At 33.7% G+C, this 15,988-nt stretch overlaps 1 non-coding gene across 1 annotated transcript; it reads left to right on the forward strand.

Annotated features, from left to right (window-relative positions):
* Positions 1–12,982: 12,982 nt before the first annotated feature.
* On the forward strand, positions 12,983–13,089 carry LOC141669333 (small nucleolar RNA R71). The gene has a single exon (XR_012553620.1). It is a non-coding gene; the product is annotated as a small nucleolar RNA R71 (small nucleolar RNA).
* Positions 13,090–15,988: the final 2,899 nt, after the last annotated feature.

Here is a 15,988-nt window from a genome sequence, read left to right on the forward strand (position 1 = left end):
CTACATCCTGTGCTTAACGGAACAAACTTTAAGAGCTGGAAAGAGAACATTTTGTTAGTTCCTGGCTGCATGAATTTAGACTATTCAATAGGAAAAATGGATTTTTTCGTCACGCAACTTATCGTGATTTTAGGAATTTACCATTCAACTATTATTTGTTTTCTTTTGCTCACTAACGTTAGGTTCATATTTATTTTTGGTCACTAACTTTAGGTTCGGGTTTGATTATTAGCATTATATCAATTTTTTGTAGCATTATTAAAATATAATGGTAGTGTGTAATATTTTAATGATTTAATATATGTCTATATTTTTATATATAGTACTCCATATATGCCCCAAGACGTTTACCTTGGTGATGAGAGTTTGACAAGCATTTTAAGACTCCTAAAAGATGTAGTTTCATGAATTATTTTAATTTTTTATTTCTTTTGAATAATAATATAACGTTTAAATTTTTATATACAAAAAAAATCGTAAAAATAAGTTATAAAACTATGTTTGTAAGAAAAATATCTTGTGAGAGTTGTTTGATTTAATACCAAATTCACATGATTACAACATTATTCTATTTTTGTGTTTATAAATATACTTGTTTCACAATTCTATTAGAGTGGATGGGTTTATAGTTTTGATTTTGGGTCGGCAAGAGTTGCATGAAGGAGTTGTGATTAGTGAAATTTGGTTTTTGAAAGTGTCGTTTGGTAAAATATTGATATGTAATTTTTTAATGTTTTTAGTACTTTATGATCAGTTTGCTAATTTGATTATATTGAATTTTTTATTTTTTTTATTTCCCAATAATTTTAGTACGGATTGGGATGTCTCTTCCTAATAATTTTGGTTTTGAGTTTAATACCCCACCTAAAAAGTAACAGACGTATATGAACTGATTTTATGCGTCTGTTTATAATGTATATACATCTGTTCTGATCAGATGTTTAAAAAAATATGCGTCCTTCCTATAACATACGTATATAATTCAGACATTATATGATTCCTCTATATACATCTAGCAAACTCAGATACATATAAGCTTTCTTATAAGACACATATGACACTTTTTGTAGTGGTTATCACTATATTTTAATTAATACTATAGAAAATTGACAAAATACTAATAATCAAATTTGAACCTAACGTTAGTGATTAAAAAAAATATGAACCTAACATTAGTGAGTAAAACAAAAAATATATAGTTGAGTGGTAAATTTCTAAACACACAATAAGTTGGGTGACGAAAAAATTCATTCTCCCTATTCTACAAGGAAAGAGCAACCTGCTTCTCTTACGGATGAAAGATCTAATACTCATAAATTGAACTTTGAGAAGTTGGAACGTTCTAATCGCTTAAGTCTAATTATGATAAAGCGCGGCATTCCTAAAGCATCTAGGGGCGGTATGTTTGATGACTATGATGAGGTATCTGTAAAGGATTTCCTTGATAAGTTTGAAAAGCATTTTGCGGATAACGAAAAGCCCGAGACAAGTAAGTTTTTAGCTGATCTTGTTCAGATGAGGTATAAAGCTAAAGGAAATTTTCAGGAGTACATTATGGAGATGTCTAACATCGCTTCAAAAACTTAAGGCGATAAAACATGACTTGTTAGTGCATTTGGTACACATCTCATTTCCTGCACAATACGGTCAATTTATAGTGAGTTATAACACTCAGAACGATAAATGGGTTCTTAATGAGCTCATTTCATATTGTGGGCAAGAGGAAGATGGGTTGAAGTGTGATAAGAGTGAAAGCGCTCATGTTACAACTACCTCAATGGTTAACTACCGAAAGAGGACTAAAGACAAAAAAAACTGCAGTGGAAACATGTTATTCCCTAACAATACAACAAGAATTACAGAAGGGGGGTTGAATATAATTCTAGCTACTTTTTCAAGATTTTAAAACAGTTCTAACTCGATAAGTATATAAGTGTTTGATTTGCAGAGTGCGGAATGAAGAGATATATAAATCAAAACACAAAGTAATAAAAACACAAGCTTTTAAAACTTTCTGGTGGATTTGAAAGTATCCAACATATATATATATATATATATATATATATATCGAATGAGAATCCTGTGAAGCTTGAATAGCTCACAGCTGCTTACAAGTAGAAAAAACAAACTACAGAAAAATTCTTGACAAGCACAACTTTTTCTATCTCTCTTTAAATGTGTTTGCTTAGTTGAATGTTCTACTAGCTACACTTGGTTTATATATCACCAAGTTTACATGACAATAAGACAAGATAATAAAACAAACATATCTAGTCTAACTCCATGCTGCTTCACTACTCTATTTCAGCATCTTTGAATATCTTCACAATTGCATGAAAATGGTAATGCTTCTTTGTCTCAAATCCCTGCTTAACAGGCTGCCACATTCCTTTTGCAAACACCCAACACATGTGACTGTGTTGTCACTGTCAACAGATATTTGAATTTGATCATCCGTCGGGTACATGTTTGTCATCCGTCGGGTAGCTTTATCGTTCATCTGTCGGGTAGCTTTGTTGATCATCCGTCGGGTAGCTATTTGTCACTTGACTCCATTTTACTTATACAAAATTACAAGACATCTTATATTTATAATTAATCAACCTATTCTGCATATCCACTAGTAGTCAACATGACTCATATACTCCTACAGAATCTACACAAAGTTGTTTGCAGAAATGTGCTACAATACTTATTTGTTACATAAGCTACTGACCCGGTGGATGTCAAGTTGTCATCCGTCAGGACTATATTAAATCATCTGTCGGGACCATATTTGATCATCCGTCGAGTGCTACATTATTCACTAAGTTAAATCTACTAAGGTGTTTTATTTAACTTATCATCAAGTTCACAACATATTCCTAACAGAAGATCACAACCCAAGAAACAAAAGACTCGGGATCAAGCTATTACTTGTTTTCTTTTGTAAGAATTTTGGGCAAATGAAGAAGAAATGTCACAAGTATGTCACACGACGTATAAAGAAAGGTAGATTTTCATTTTTGTTTGTTATGAAGTAAATTTAATTTTTGTGCCTAGTAATACATAGTGGATAGATTCTGGTATTACTACTCATAGAATTATTTATATGTGAGGTTGCATTTGGAGTTAAAAACCAAGTGACGCTAAAAGATTCATCTATATACGGGTGATGGCAATGGACTTTCAGTTGAAGCCATTGACATTTTTTTATTATCTTTTGAGACTGGTAAATTTATTGAATTAAGAGAGACTTATATAGTACCGTCACTTAGACGAAATTTGGTTTCTATTTCTATTTTGGACAAATATGGCTATCTTGTTCTTTTGAAAATAGTAAATTTAGTCTATTTCTTAAGTCATTTTTAGTCGCGACTTGTTCTTTGATTGATAATTTTTATATGTTGAATGTAATTGCTTCATAAAATAAAACCTTGCAAATAACATTAAGAGGTACAAAACAAAAATTATCGAGAAAGAATTCTGTTATGTTATGGCATAAGTGTTTAGCACATATCTCTGAAGGGAGAATAGAGAAACTTGTGTCATGTTGAATACTTGAATATTTTGATTATTTAGAACTTAATGTATGCGTTGAGTGTATTAAGGGTAAATAGACTATGACGACCTCAACCCCGGGGACAGGATTTGACGTCACGAACAACAACAACAACAAAAAATATAATATAACTTGAATCAACATAAATACATAAACACGACCCCTTTATTCCCAAAACCTTTGTCAGGTTTAAGTATGACTTAGGTTACAAAACTATACACCCAAACTTATTTAACAAGACTGACACCCTAACTTATTACAGCAACTCATCATACCACATTTGGTCTGATAAAAACTACCTCTGAGGAGCCGGGACCGGGAGGGACTGGAACTCTGCCATAACTGGGACGGATGGGTCTCCAAGGCATCTGCAATATATATATATATACACACAAAACAAGCTGTAAGGGTGAGCAATCAATTGCTCAGCGGTACCACTATATGAATAACAAGTAAAGCAGCTTATAATCAACAGTAATAGGAACACAGATCATAATTCATTTATAAAAGCAGTAAAACGGGTCTAAACTGGATATCAACAACTAGCATGCTCTGTAAACATATCATCAGTCGTGTGCTGTGTGTGAATACTAGAGTCCAATTTTAGCATGTTATTTTCATTTTCAAATCCACTGTTCCATTACAGGAACCACAAAACCACCTGTTCCATTACGGGAACCACAAAACCAAAATCATATATATATATATATATATTGGATGAATCCCAGGGACAGCCGATCAGTCTATCCCACCATAAACCTGTTCCGGAACTCAGAGACTAGCTAGCTTTTTATCACGCTGGACTAAGCGGTTCAATTAGGGCGCGCAACCGACTTAGCCACTTACGCAAACATGCTGGGCCGTTACGGCCTCTTACGCAACCTCCAATATCTGATACGTTTTATCCAGTTTCCAAAACTACCTTTACCTATCTCTTTTTAAAACAATTATATCACAACACACTTTCCAAAACCTTTCCAATTTTATTCACAATCTTAGAGATAGGCATTTTCAGAAGTTACTTTTCCCCAAAACATAATTTAAACAAATATTTTCAAATACAGGGCATACGTAACTTAAACGTTTTGTTCCACTACATAATTTAAATCAATAGTTATTCATATATTACGCAACCTCCAATATCTGATCCATTTTATCCAGTTTCCAAAACTACCTTTACCTATCTCTTTTCAAAACAATTATATCACAATACACTTTCCAAAACCTTTCCAATTTTATTCACAATATTAGAGATAGGCATTTTCAGAAGTTACTTTTCCCAAAAACATGATTTAAACAAATATTTTCAAATACAGGGGATACGTAACTTAAAATATTATGTTCCACTACGTAATTTAAATCAACAGTTATTCATATATTACTGAACCGTAAAAAATTTGTTCAGGGGTACTTGCCTTGCAGAGAATTACAACTTAAATGCCAGTTTGACTTTAAACTGACTTTAACTCTCGAGGCCTTCGACTGGAACCTACAGAATCGGAATATCCTATGTTAGATGACCATTTATACTTGACATATCCTCGCTAACAACTTTACCCAAACAATAGCAATTCCCGACTCGTAATTATACGTATTATAATACACGTAACAATCAGGGTTCATATTTATTTACAAATATATATGTATATACACTCAACTGGTATTTTCGATAATTACAGGTTACGTTCCCGTATTTTCGAAATCCACTTCTCGAAAATCGGGCATCGTCTCCTCTATTTATTGGACTTCCCGTCGAAACATAATCGACGTCACAATCAAAATAATCACAATTCCACAACCCGAACCTCAATACGACTTTTAAAAATAATTAACTAATTTTTCATTTCGAAAAATATTTTTTACGAACTAAATTAATATTTTGTAATTGCAGGACTCAGATTAAAACCATCACCGTCCATCGTCGACTCTCATCATCGACAGCGGAAAAATTTATTGGTGCCCGATAATAGTGAACTTCACCGATTAAATTTCATAGTTCCCACACGAAATATTTATTTTACAAAATCAATCAATTATTCCCTGCAAGATTCAAGAATTCTAAATTATGACACATCAACATACATCAATTGAAACTGTAGGAGTAAAAAAGTATACAAACCACAAAAAACAACAGTCTCCACCCACGCACGCACCACACACGACACGCGTAGACACATACACACACAATGCGCACACACAGCAACACACTCACAGCACCACCCATATATATACATATATAATGACATGCATACACACATATATATATATATATATATATATATATATATATATACAAAGGCAACAAGAAGCTAGGCTGGGATAATCACCGGGAACAAATCGAAAAAACAGAGAATAAGGCGGCAACCTGAACACCGGACAATCGGCCGGAAAAGATAGGAGAGGAGAATAGAGCATGGGAGAGTAAATGAGAGATTAAGAGAGCGAGAGAGAGAGATTAAGAGATCGAGATAGATAAGAGAGGATGAAAGAGAGACTAATGTTTTATATAATAAATTAATTTGTAATCCTTCTGCATCATACACGTGTCAACTAGGATGTAAAAAAATAGATATGTGTCAAATTAGTAGATTAACTGCAAGACACATGTACTACTTCTCTGAATAGCCTCATTTCGGTGTCGTTTAATTGGTTTGACGATATAAGGTGCAAATAAATATTAATCAAAATAATTCCAAAATAATCTTAAAATTCTAAAAATATTTTAAAACTACTATAATATAATTTCTGTAATTTTTAAACCCTTTCTGAATCGCGCAACATACCCGCATTTAACGATTAAAAGAACAAACGTGCGGGTGAATTAAATCCGAAAAATTCCAGAAATCATTTTAAAATTCTCAAAATATTAAAAACATACGAAAATATGGGTTTCATAATTTTTGAAGCATTCTGGAATTTAATACTGAATTTACTCATTAATATAATCAGAAAATCATTCTAGGATAAATAATCAATGAAATATTGATTTCTAAATTTTATAAATTCTCAAAAATAATTATTAAAATTATAAAATCATAAAAATAATTTTAGAGACAATTCAAATATTTATAAAAATAAATCTTCAAAAAATCACTTTTAAAAGTGAAAACAAATAATACTGCTCAACAATTAATTATACAAATAATCCTCGAACACCAATAAACCACATATAATTAATAATAAGGCAACATACAGCTAACATAACCAATACATATATTTTATTTATTTAATTATTCAATAATTACACTTTAATAATACAGAAATATGAGTCGTTATATCTTTCCCCCTTAAAAAGATTATGTCCTCAGAATCTTAACTAATTAAACAAGTGAGGATATTTGTCAAGCATATCTGATTCTAACTCCCAAGTAGACTCTTCTACTCGAGGATTTTTCCAAAGTACTTTAACTATAGGAATCGACTTATTTCTAAGGACTCTTTGTTCTTAACCTTAGCATGCAATGGTGATGACAACTAATCAGATAAAATAAAACTAGTAAACGCCAACTTTCGTTGTACGAATACCCTACTATTAGACATCCACAAAAGAGATAAAAGCTGAATAGACACCAATTATGTTGAGACCCTATATGTCTATAGAATTTGACAACATAAAGGTTTAATGCGCAAATTATCTATCGTGATTACATAGGACAAGTAAGATGGTTAAAACTACCTACGAATCATGCATAACAATTATACATGAACCTATGCTAGAATGGCAAGTTCTAAACCTCTATATTCAATGTCGCTTCAATAGAGATTAACACGTTATCTTATATTTTAGCTACACACATAAGACGAATAAGAACAACCAATACTAGGATATCAATCAATCACCACACACTAAGATATTGAACAAATTAACTATAGAAATCCATAAGTAAATCCGTTAGAACCCCACGATAACGATTAGTTCATAACTGAACTCATCATCACCATGGGTTCCAATGAAAACATGGTAAATAAACTAAGATGAACTAGGTATTTATAAACTGAATAATAATAACAAAGTACATTAACAAGAGTATTAGGTTCAAACAACAATGAAAACAAGCATCCAAGATTGTAACTTAAGCAAAGAATCACAAGTAAAAATAAGATCTACTTCTCTTTCATTATATTGTGCTATTAGGTCTTCTTGCTGCTATCTCTTTGCTCTCCTGTATGAAAAATGTCTTTGTATCTTTATATATATACTCCAGCATGATCTGGACGCTTCAGTTCTTCGAATTAGAATAGAATCAGGATTCTGGGAAAATGACCTGGCGTGGCCGCCTTCAAATCCAGCGCGGCCAACCTGAGTTTCTGTCAAATGGGCGCGGCTGCTCCCAAGACCAGCGCGGCCAACCTAAGCTTCTGGAAAAACTGGATTTTTCTGTTTTCTTGACCTTCTCGTTCTAGTTTCTTGTGCGCAATCGACCGAGGTTCCATCCTAACACTCTTTCATGCATAAAACATGTAAAATCCATTTCTTCTTTCTAATATGCCCTGAAATGCAAAATACTACAAAAACACAAACAACTTGAGCACAAAACACCAATTAGAGCCATTACGAAGCGTTCTAAGTGGATATAAATGTGTTGTGCAAGACATGCCTGTATAATAACAAGACTAAGTCAAATTGACAACCCTAAGTAAGTTGTATTGTTATCTTAGTTTGTATTTTGTATTCTAATATTTAAAGTCTTTAAAAATGTCAAAGAGCAAACTAGAGTCTTTTTCTGTAAATAGTATCAAGCCTAAGGATTCTATCCGGAAGAAGATCAAGAAGATCATGCCTCAGAAGAATTATGAAGAAACTTGGAGCTGAATAAATCTGTTTTGAGAAAAATGTTCTCTAAGTCAAGATCTCAACAAGTCACAGATTTAGTGTTATAGAGAAGTCATTCGAGAACTCCAGAATGACTTATAAAGAAGTCAGGAAAGCTACTAGAGAACTCAGAGATATCGACAAGCCAAATTGAAGATATGAAGATTGGAGATATCGACAAGTCATTTCTTTACTAGCGAACTCAAAGATATTGACAAGTCAAATTTCACTAGAGAACTCAGAGATATCGACAAATCAAATTTCACTAAAGAACTCTGAGATATCGACAAGTAAAATATCACTAGAGAACTCGGAGTTATCGACAAGTCAATTAGTCACTAGAGAACTCAGAGATATCGATAAGCCAAAGTGAAGACATGAAGATGAGAGACCTCGACAAGCTAAATCCTCTTATAGAAAACTCAGAGACCTCTACAAGTCAAAACAACTATAGGGTAATGAGAGATCTCGATAAGCCATTATACTTATCGAGATGTCAAGTTCTCTATATACCAAACTGGAGATCTCGAGGTAAAACTCAAAATACAAAGTGTAGACCAGTTCAATATCCAAGATTAACAATCAACAAACCATCCAATCGGTTGGATTGACAAGTCTACAAAAAGCAGCTTGAAGAGTACAAGATCAAATGCCAAGATTAACTGACAGAGTAAAGTCACAGGCATGCAAGATTAGCAAAGATACACTAAGCCAGAAATATAAAGATTTGATTATCTAAAAATAGGGCTTAGTACATGTTGTTACATGTTGTGTAATAACCAGTGTTTACTGTTCTATAAAGTAAACACTGGATGTTTGGTTAATTGTAACAATTTAGATCAGAAAAATCTTGTATTCTCTCAAGGAAGAAGCTAAGCTCTTTATCAACAAAGAGCCTAGAAATTTTATAGCAAAACATTCTTAATTTTAATATAAAATTTAGTGAGTTTTGAAAGATCTGTGTTCCTTACTGTTACATGCTTAATTTCAGTTTAACATATTTCACTACAAGGTTTAATTTACTTTGTTCACCACCATAAACAAATCAAGAAAAGCAGAAAAACACTAAAACACATTTACCCCCTCTCTCTGTGTTATTCATTACCTAACAAAATGCCACTTATCACACCCCCAAACTTGAATCGATGCTTCTCCTTAAGCATAAAAGACTCAAAAATAAGAAATAAAAATGCTTGAATGCAACTAACATGAATGCAATGATCCCATCAGAATAAGTAAACCAAACAATAAGCAACATCTCAAAGAATGCAATTATTTGCACAAAGTTTAATCAAATCTCACAAATATACTCACAAGCCAAAAACGTGCGTGTGTGCAATTGCTTAACAAATATACTCTCGAAACTAGATCAATAATCATTACTCACCTCTCATCAAGACAATCACAAGGTTATAAACAGAATAAACGAAAAACTCAAAATGAATGACAACACTTCAATTTTATCAGAGTTATACAAGGATTCATGCTTTTATTGATAACACATAACAAAACACATATATGCTTATTTGATCATTCAATGAGCGAGGTCCCAAAAGACTTATGCAATAATGCTCATATAACGAGCGTTAGGTTAGCGGATCCCAGACTATAAAAGCCTTAGGTCACTAGGCATAAAGTCCCCTATAACTTAATTGCTCGAGTATTAAAGAGCTCACTCTTGATCAATTATGCATAAACACATACTTTTACTTTCTTTTTTTCCTTTTCTTTTTTCCTCTTTTTTTTCTTTTTTCTTTTTTTTTCAATGATTTCTGAATGAGTGCGCTTCGCTCCATCTCATTCAACCTTACACTACTCATAAAAATTATGAGTCGGCTACTAACCAATTGACGCCTAGCCTTATTCACAACTAGCAATGAAATCCTGTTTTTTTCCAGATTAAAATTCAGTGCTCCTACGTCATTACGAGAATACCAAAAATTCTAGATATAAACAAGTGATTAAATCTCAACAAATAAACAAGTATGATCATAATCTAACTCAAAAGCAATCCTATAAGACTTGTGATTTTTTTTCTAGCATGCAAATCAATTCATTAGACTTAAACATCCCTCTATTCATCATCACCACACTCAAATCAACATCAACTTATCAATCAAAAATAGCTCAACCTAAGAGATCATATTATATGCATGCACATGCAACTATATGAACTCACATAAAAACACAAACAAATATGTCCTATATGAACAATCATGCAAAAATATGAATGAAATACAACTAAACGTGCAACATGAATATATATGAATCTATATGAACTCACACAAACTAATCCTTACATTATCACCCTCAAACTTAAAATTTTCAATGTCCTCATTAAAGGTAATAATAAGGATTTTAGGCATACCTAGTTAGCGGAAGAATCACCCTCTTCGGGTGGAGGATCAGGTGGCTAATCAACATCGACACCAGTGTCTCAGAAAACAGTACCGAGATCGTATGTCAAATCTTCAGCAAAATGTCGGTGGATGTCATGCATGGCATCGAATTAACCTTCTATACTGCGCATCACCAAGACCAAACCTATCAAATGTCTGTTAAGCACGCAAGGGACCCATTATAAGCACGGGAGGACCAACTCGTCACCCTTTAGATTATCATAGATATATTCCAACCCCTTGTCAAGGGGTGCACCTAAAAATGCATAACTCAAATGATCTGGCAGCGGTTTGAGCCCAAGTGTGGGAGCTTCTTTAATAGACGGCTCGAGACGCTCCTGAGAAATTTTTAGCTCTGCTAAACCAAGAGAATCGAATGGCATATCCAACTTTCTCTTCTACGGAGGTGCATTCAAAACCTGCAGTTGCTCTGCTCCTTTTTCATCTTCAATAACTGATTCCCCTATTAAGGATCTCTCTAAGGTATCTGACTTTGGCAATTGCTCAAGTTCCGAATTCACTACAGAGTCAACCCACTCTACTTTAAAGCAGTCCTCTTTAGCTGTGGGTAACTTTATTGCCTTGAACACATTAAAAGTGACCTTTTGATCTTGAACCTTTATCGTAAGATATCTTTTTTGCACATCGATCATAGTTTGGCCTGTAGCCAAAAATGGTCTTCCTAAGATGATGTGAATCTTCTTATCTTCCTCAAAGTCCATAATTACAAAATCAGCAGGGAAGATGAGTTTGTCCACCTTAACCAAGACATCCTCCACTATACCTCTTGGATATGTGATGGTCTGATCGGCCAACTATAAGGACATGTTTGTCGGTTTTGGCTCAGGCAAACCAAGTTTCTTGAAGATAGATAAGGGCATCAGATTAATGCTAGCTCCTAAGTCACATAAACACTTGTTGAAAGACAAGTTTCCAATAGTGCAAGGAATAGTGAAGCTTCCAGGATCTTTAAGCTTCGGAGGCAACTTCTATTGCAGTACATCACTGCATTCCTCCGTAAGAGCAACGGTCTCTAAGTCATCGAGCTTCACTTTTCTAGAGAGAATACCTTTCATAAACTTTGCATAGCTGGGAATTTGTTCTAGAGATCCCGTAAAAGGTATGTTATTGTGCAACTTCTTGAAAACTTCCAGAAACTTAGCAAATTGCTTGTCGAACTTATGCTTTTGAAGCCTTTTAGGAAATGGGGGAGGCGGATAGCCTTCTTTATCCCATGTATTCTTCTCAGGAGGATTGTTTGTAACAGCTTTCTTCTTCGGTTCTACCTCGGCATCATTCTGCACAACTTTTTAAGCTATAACCTCATTTTTTGGAATTGTCAAGGGTGTAGACGCACTTGCATTCTGGACAGAATTTTCAGACTCTTCGTCTTACTGAAATAGGGGGCTTGCGACCTTTCCAGACCTCAAGGTGATGCCGTGCACATGTTCTTTAACTTCCCTCTTGCCTGGATTGGCTTCTGTATCACTAGGAAGCGCTTCTGATGGTCGATTCAATAAGGCTTTAGCAATTTGCCCTATTTGGTTCTCCAGAGACCTGATAGAAACAGACTGACTTTGGCATATAAGAGCCTGGTTTCTGTACATAAGCCGCAACTCCTCCAGTTCAGATTTTTCATTCGAAGATAGACCTGCACCTCCATGAGTTTGTTGTTGAAGTTGGAGTTGTTGTCTTAGTGCATATTGCAGTTGTTGAAAACCAGGAGGGTTGAATTGCTTTGTTGCATACTGCTAATAAGGCTGTTGCATCGCATTCTGATTATTGCTCCAGCTGGAGTTAGGATGATTCCAGTTGTCAGGATGATAAGTGTTTGGAACTGGTTGCTGCGATCTCTGAAAGGTGCTCACAAACTGAGTTGATTCACTAGATATAGTGCATTGCTACGTCGTATATGAACCTGTACACAGCTCATAAACACTAGTTATCTGATTAACACCATAGTTAGCCAGAGAATCGATCTTCATAGACAACGACTTTAGGTGAGCAATGATTGCCGTAACTGTATCCACTTCAAGAACTTCTGCTACCTTGCCCTGTGGCAATCTCTGGGTCAGATACTAATATTCATTAGCAGCCATCCGTTCAATTAGATCATAAGCTTCATCATAGCTCTTTGCCCATAATGCTCCACCTGATGCTGCATCGAGCATGGGCCTTGACTGTGCTCTCAAACCGTTCTAGAAGCAATTGATGATCATCCAATCAGGCATTCCATGATGCAGACACTTTCTCAGCATCTCCTTGTAGCGCTCCCAAGCCTCACACAAAGATTCTCCCAATTGCTGCATAAATTGAGTAAGAGCATTCCTTATTGCAGCTGTCTACGCCATAGGCGAAGAATTTAGTAAGAAACTTTTGAGCAAGATCCTCCCAAGTAGTGATAGAACCTGCTGGTAGAGAACGTAACCAACACTTAGCTTTATCCCTCAGAGAGAATGGGAAAAGCCTCAGCTTTATAGCATCTTCAGAAACATTATTGAACTTGAAGGTGTCGCAGATCTCGATGAAATCTCTAATTTGCATATTTGGGTCTTCCGTTGGAGAACCCCCAAACAGGACTGAATTCTATACCATTTGAAATATGCCAGGTTTGATCTCAAAGGTATTAGCTGCGATAGTTGGCCTGACAATGCTAGACTGATGTCATTGATTTTCGGTTGAGAATAATCCATCAAAGCTTTCGTATCTGCTGCTGGTTCTCCCATTGTAATAAAAACTAGAATACCCGAAACACACACAAGTAAACCGTGAAAGTAAAAGATTTCGAGTCAGTAAACTTTAATGACCACTGATGTCAAGCACATAAACTAAAAATTAACACCGAGTCCCCTGCAGCGGCGCCAAAAACTTGTTAGAGCGAAAATATGTGCTAAAATTACACGCAAGTATACGCGTTCGCAAGTAGTATAAGATATAAATCAGATTCGTACCCACAGAGACTCGTTTTAGTTAACTTAAGGTTATGCACCTATGCAACATTGGTATGGCTATCGCTCAATGTAATATCTGGGATATGAGGTGTAATTATTTTGTTAATAAATAAATATTATGTGATTATTATATGAATTTTTGGTGAATTATCTGTGAAGTGGTATTTGTGTTTGGATATGTAAAAATGATATAATTTGAGTATTTTAATTTTTATGTCCAAAATAAAGTATAAATAATTGTGATATTTTTCTATCAATTTTTATGTTGATTTATGATTTTATAAATGATTTATGGATTTTATAAATTCTTTTTTCGAGTAATTATAAATTATTTTATATAACCGGGAACCAACCGACTTCACCCGTTTTTACGTTTTTATAACCCAAAACTCTTCCGAGAACTCCTTCTTAACCTAATTGCAATATTCCGAGCATTTTCCATGTTTTGACTTTTTCGATCCGGCGTACGGTTTGTCCTGTGCGGGTCTCAGCGCAATATTTTCGATACAATATTCATTTCGGTAAATCAATAAAACTCATATTTTCGATAAACGAGATCTTTTTATTAAACTATTATAATTATGACCTCGTAATACGTGTAACCAGGCGCTGAGACCAAAACCCGCAGTACAAATTGTACAGATTTGGATAATTATCCCGAAACCGGTATTGTTTGGATCTGTTTTTATAAATAAACGTATTATTTTATATCCGGAATGATCCAACGGGATACTAATTTTCTGTAAATATAAATAGCTAGTACAGTATCTATTTTTGATACAGATAATCATAGAATACAGTAAAAATCTTGTAAAATCCAGAGAAAATACTATAATTATATTTCGTTCTTCGTAATCAAACTCAAATCCGGAGGCGTTATCGATATCCGATTTTGGCGTACATATACTTAAAACGAAGCTACTGAAATCTAGAATCCAAATCTTTCATCAATTCCAACCCAGAAACATCAGGTGATTTTCTATTTAATTATTTTAATTTGAATTTCTTGACAATTAAATTATGAATTTTTGTACGGATGATTGTTTGAATGGTTTGATGCTTGCATGTTGTAGAGCTTGTCTTCCTGATGATTTTGGTATGTCATATGATCAATTTGGAGTCCAATAACATGTTTAAATTAGGGTTTGATTCTCTAATTAAAGAAATTAGGGTTATATTCATATGAATGTTCTTGATTGAATTTGGGGGTTTCTTATTTCAGGATTGATAGATGTTCTGGAGGGGTGGGTTGTGTTCCTTATGAAATTTGCAATCGATTCGTATAAGTCTTGCAAATTGACGAGGTCTGTAGAAGAGTGAGTTGTGATTTGAAGTTGTCGCCGGAGTTCTTCGCGTGTTGGCCGGTTTTTTGCCGAAATTCTGACTGAGTGATTGTTGTTGATGGATTATTGAATGATTGTATTCTTGGAAGCGATTAGAACTGGTTTGCATCAAAGAACAGATCAAACAACGTTGATTTGGACCTTAATTAAGGTCACCGGACTCTGGGAAGGGTCACCGGAATCTGGGTTCATCCGGTGTTCTTCCTGACCCGGTCCCTGACCCGGTTTTAATCCAAAAATTTCCTAAATCAGAAGTGTTTTTGGCATATTTGCAAATTGGTACCTGGAAGTTTCTGAAACTTTCAAGAACTAGATTTTTGTTTTAAAATCTTTTAAAAACTGGATTTCTTTTATAAAATAATATCCAAAATTGATTTTTATTTTCAAAAATTCCAAAAATCATTTATTTTAATTCCAAAATTCATTTTTAATTTAAAAATAAGTCTAAATTACTTAATTAATTAATTTTAATTAATAATTAATTGATTAATTGATCAATTAATTTAAATATTAATTGATTAATTAGTTTAATTATTTATTAATTGATTTTAATTAATTATTTAATTGGATTTAATTATTTTTAAATGATTTAAAAATTCTGAAAAATAGTTTCGAGCTTTAAAATATTATTTTTAAATTATTTTCAAGGCTTGATAATTATTATAAAATTATTTTAAAGTCAGGTTCAAGCACTCGGAACCTATTATTTAATTATAAATGATTCAGAGTCTCGTTTTAATTCCGAAAAATGTTCAAAAATTCTTACTAAATACCTGGAAAATCATTTTGACCCTGAATCTTCTTTGAAAAATTATTTAAATTAAATATCTTGCGTGTTATGTGCTACGTGCTATCTGATTGATGTGTTATATGCCTATGTGTTTATTGTTGAACTGTTTTAGCCTAACTTTCAATCCGTAAATCGGATTTGGGTGAAACGA

Source organism: Apium graveolens, chromosome 6 (genome assembly GCF_009905375.1).
Source record: "Apium graveolens cultivar Ventura chromosome 6, ASM990537v1, whole genome shotgun sequence".
In the NCBI taxonomy this organism is placed as follows: Eukaryota; Viridiplantae; Streptophyta; class Magnoliopsida; order Apiales; family Apiaceae; genus Apium; species Apium graveolens.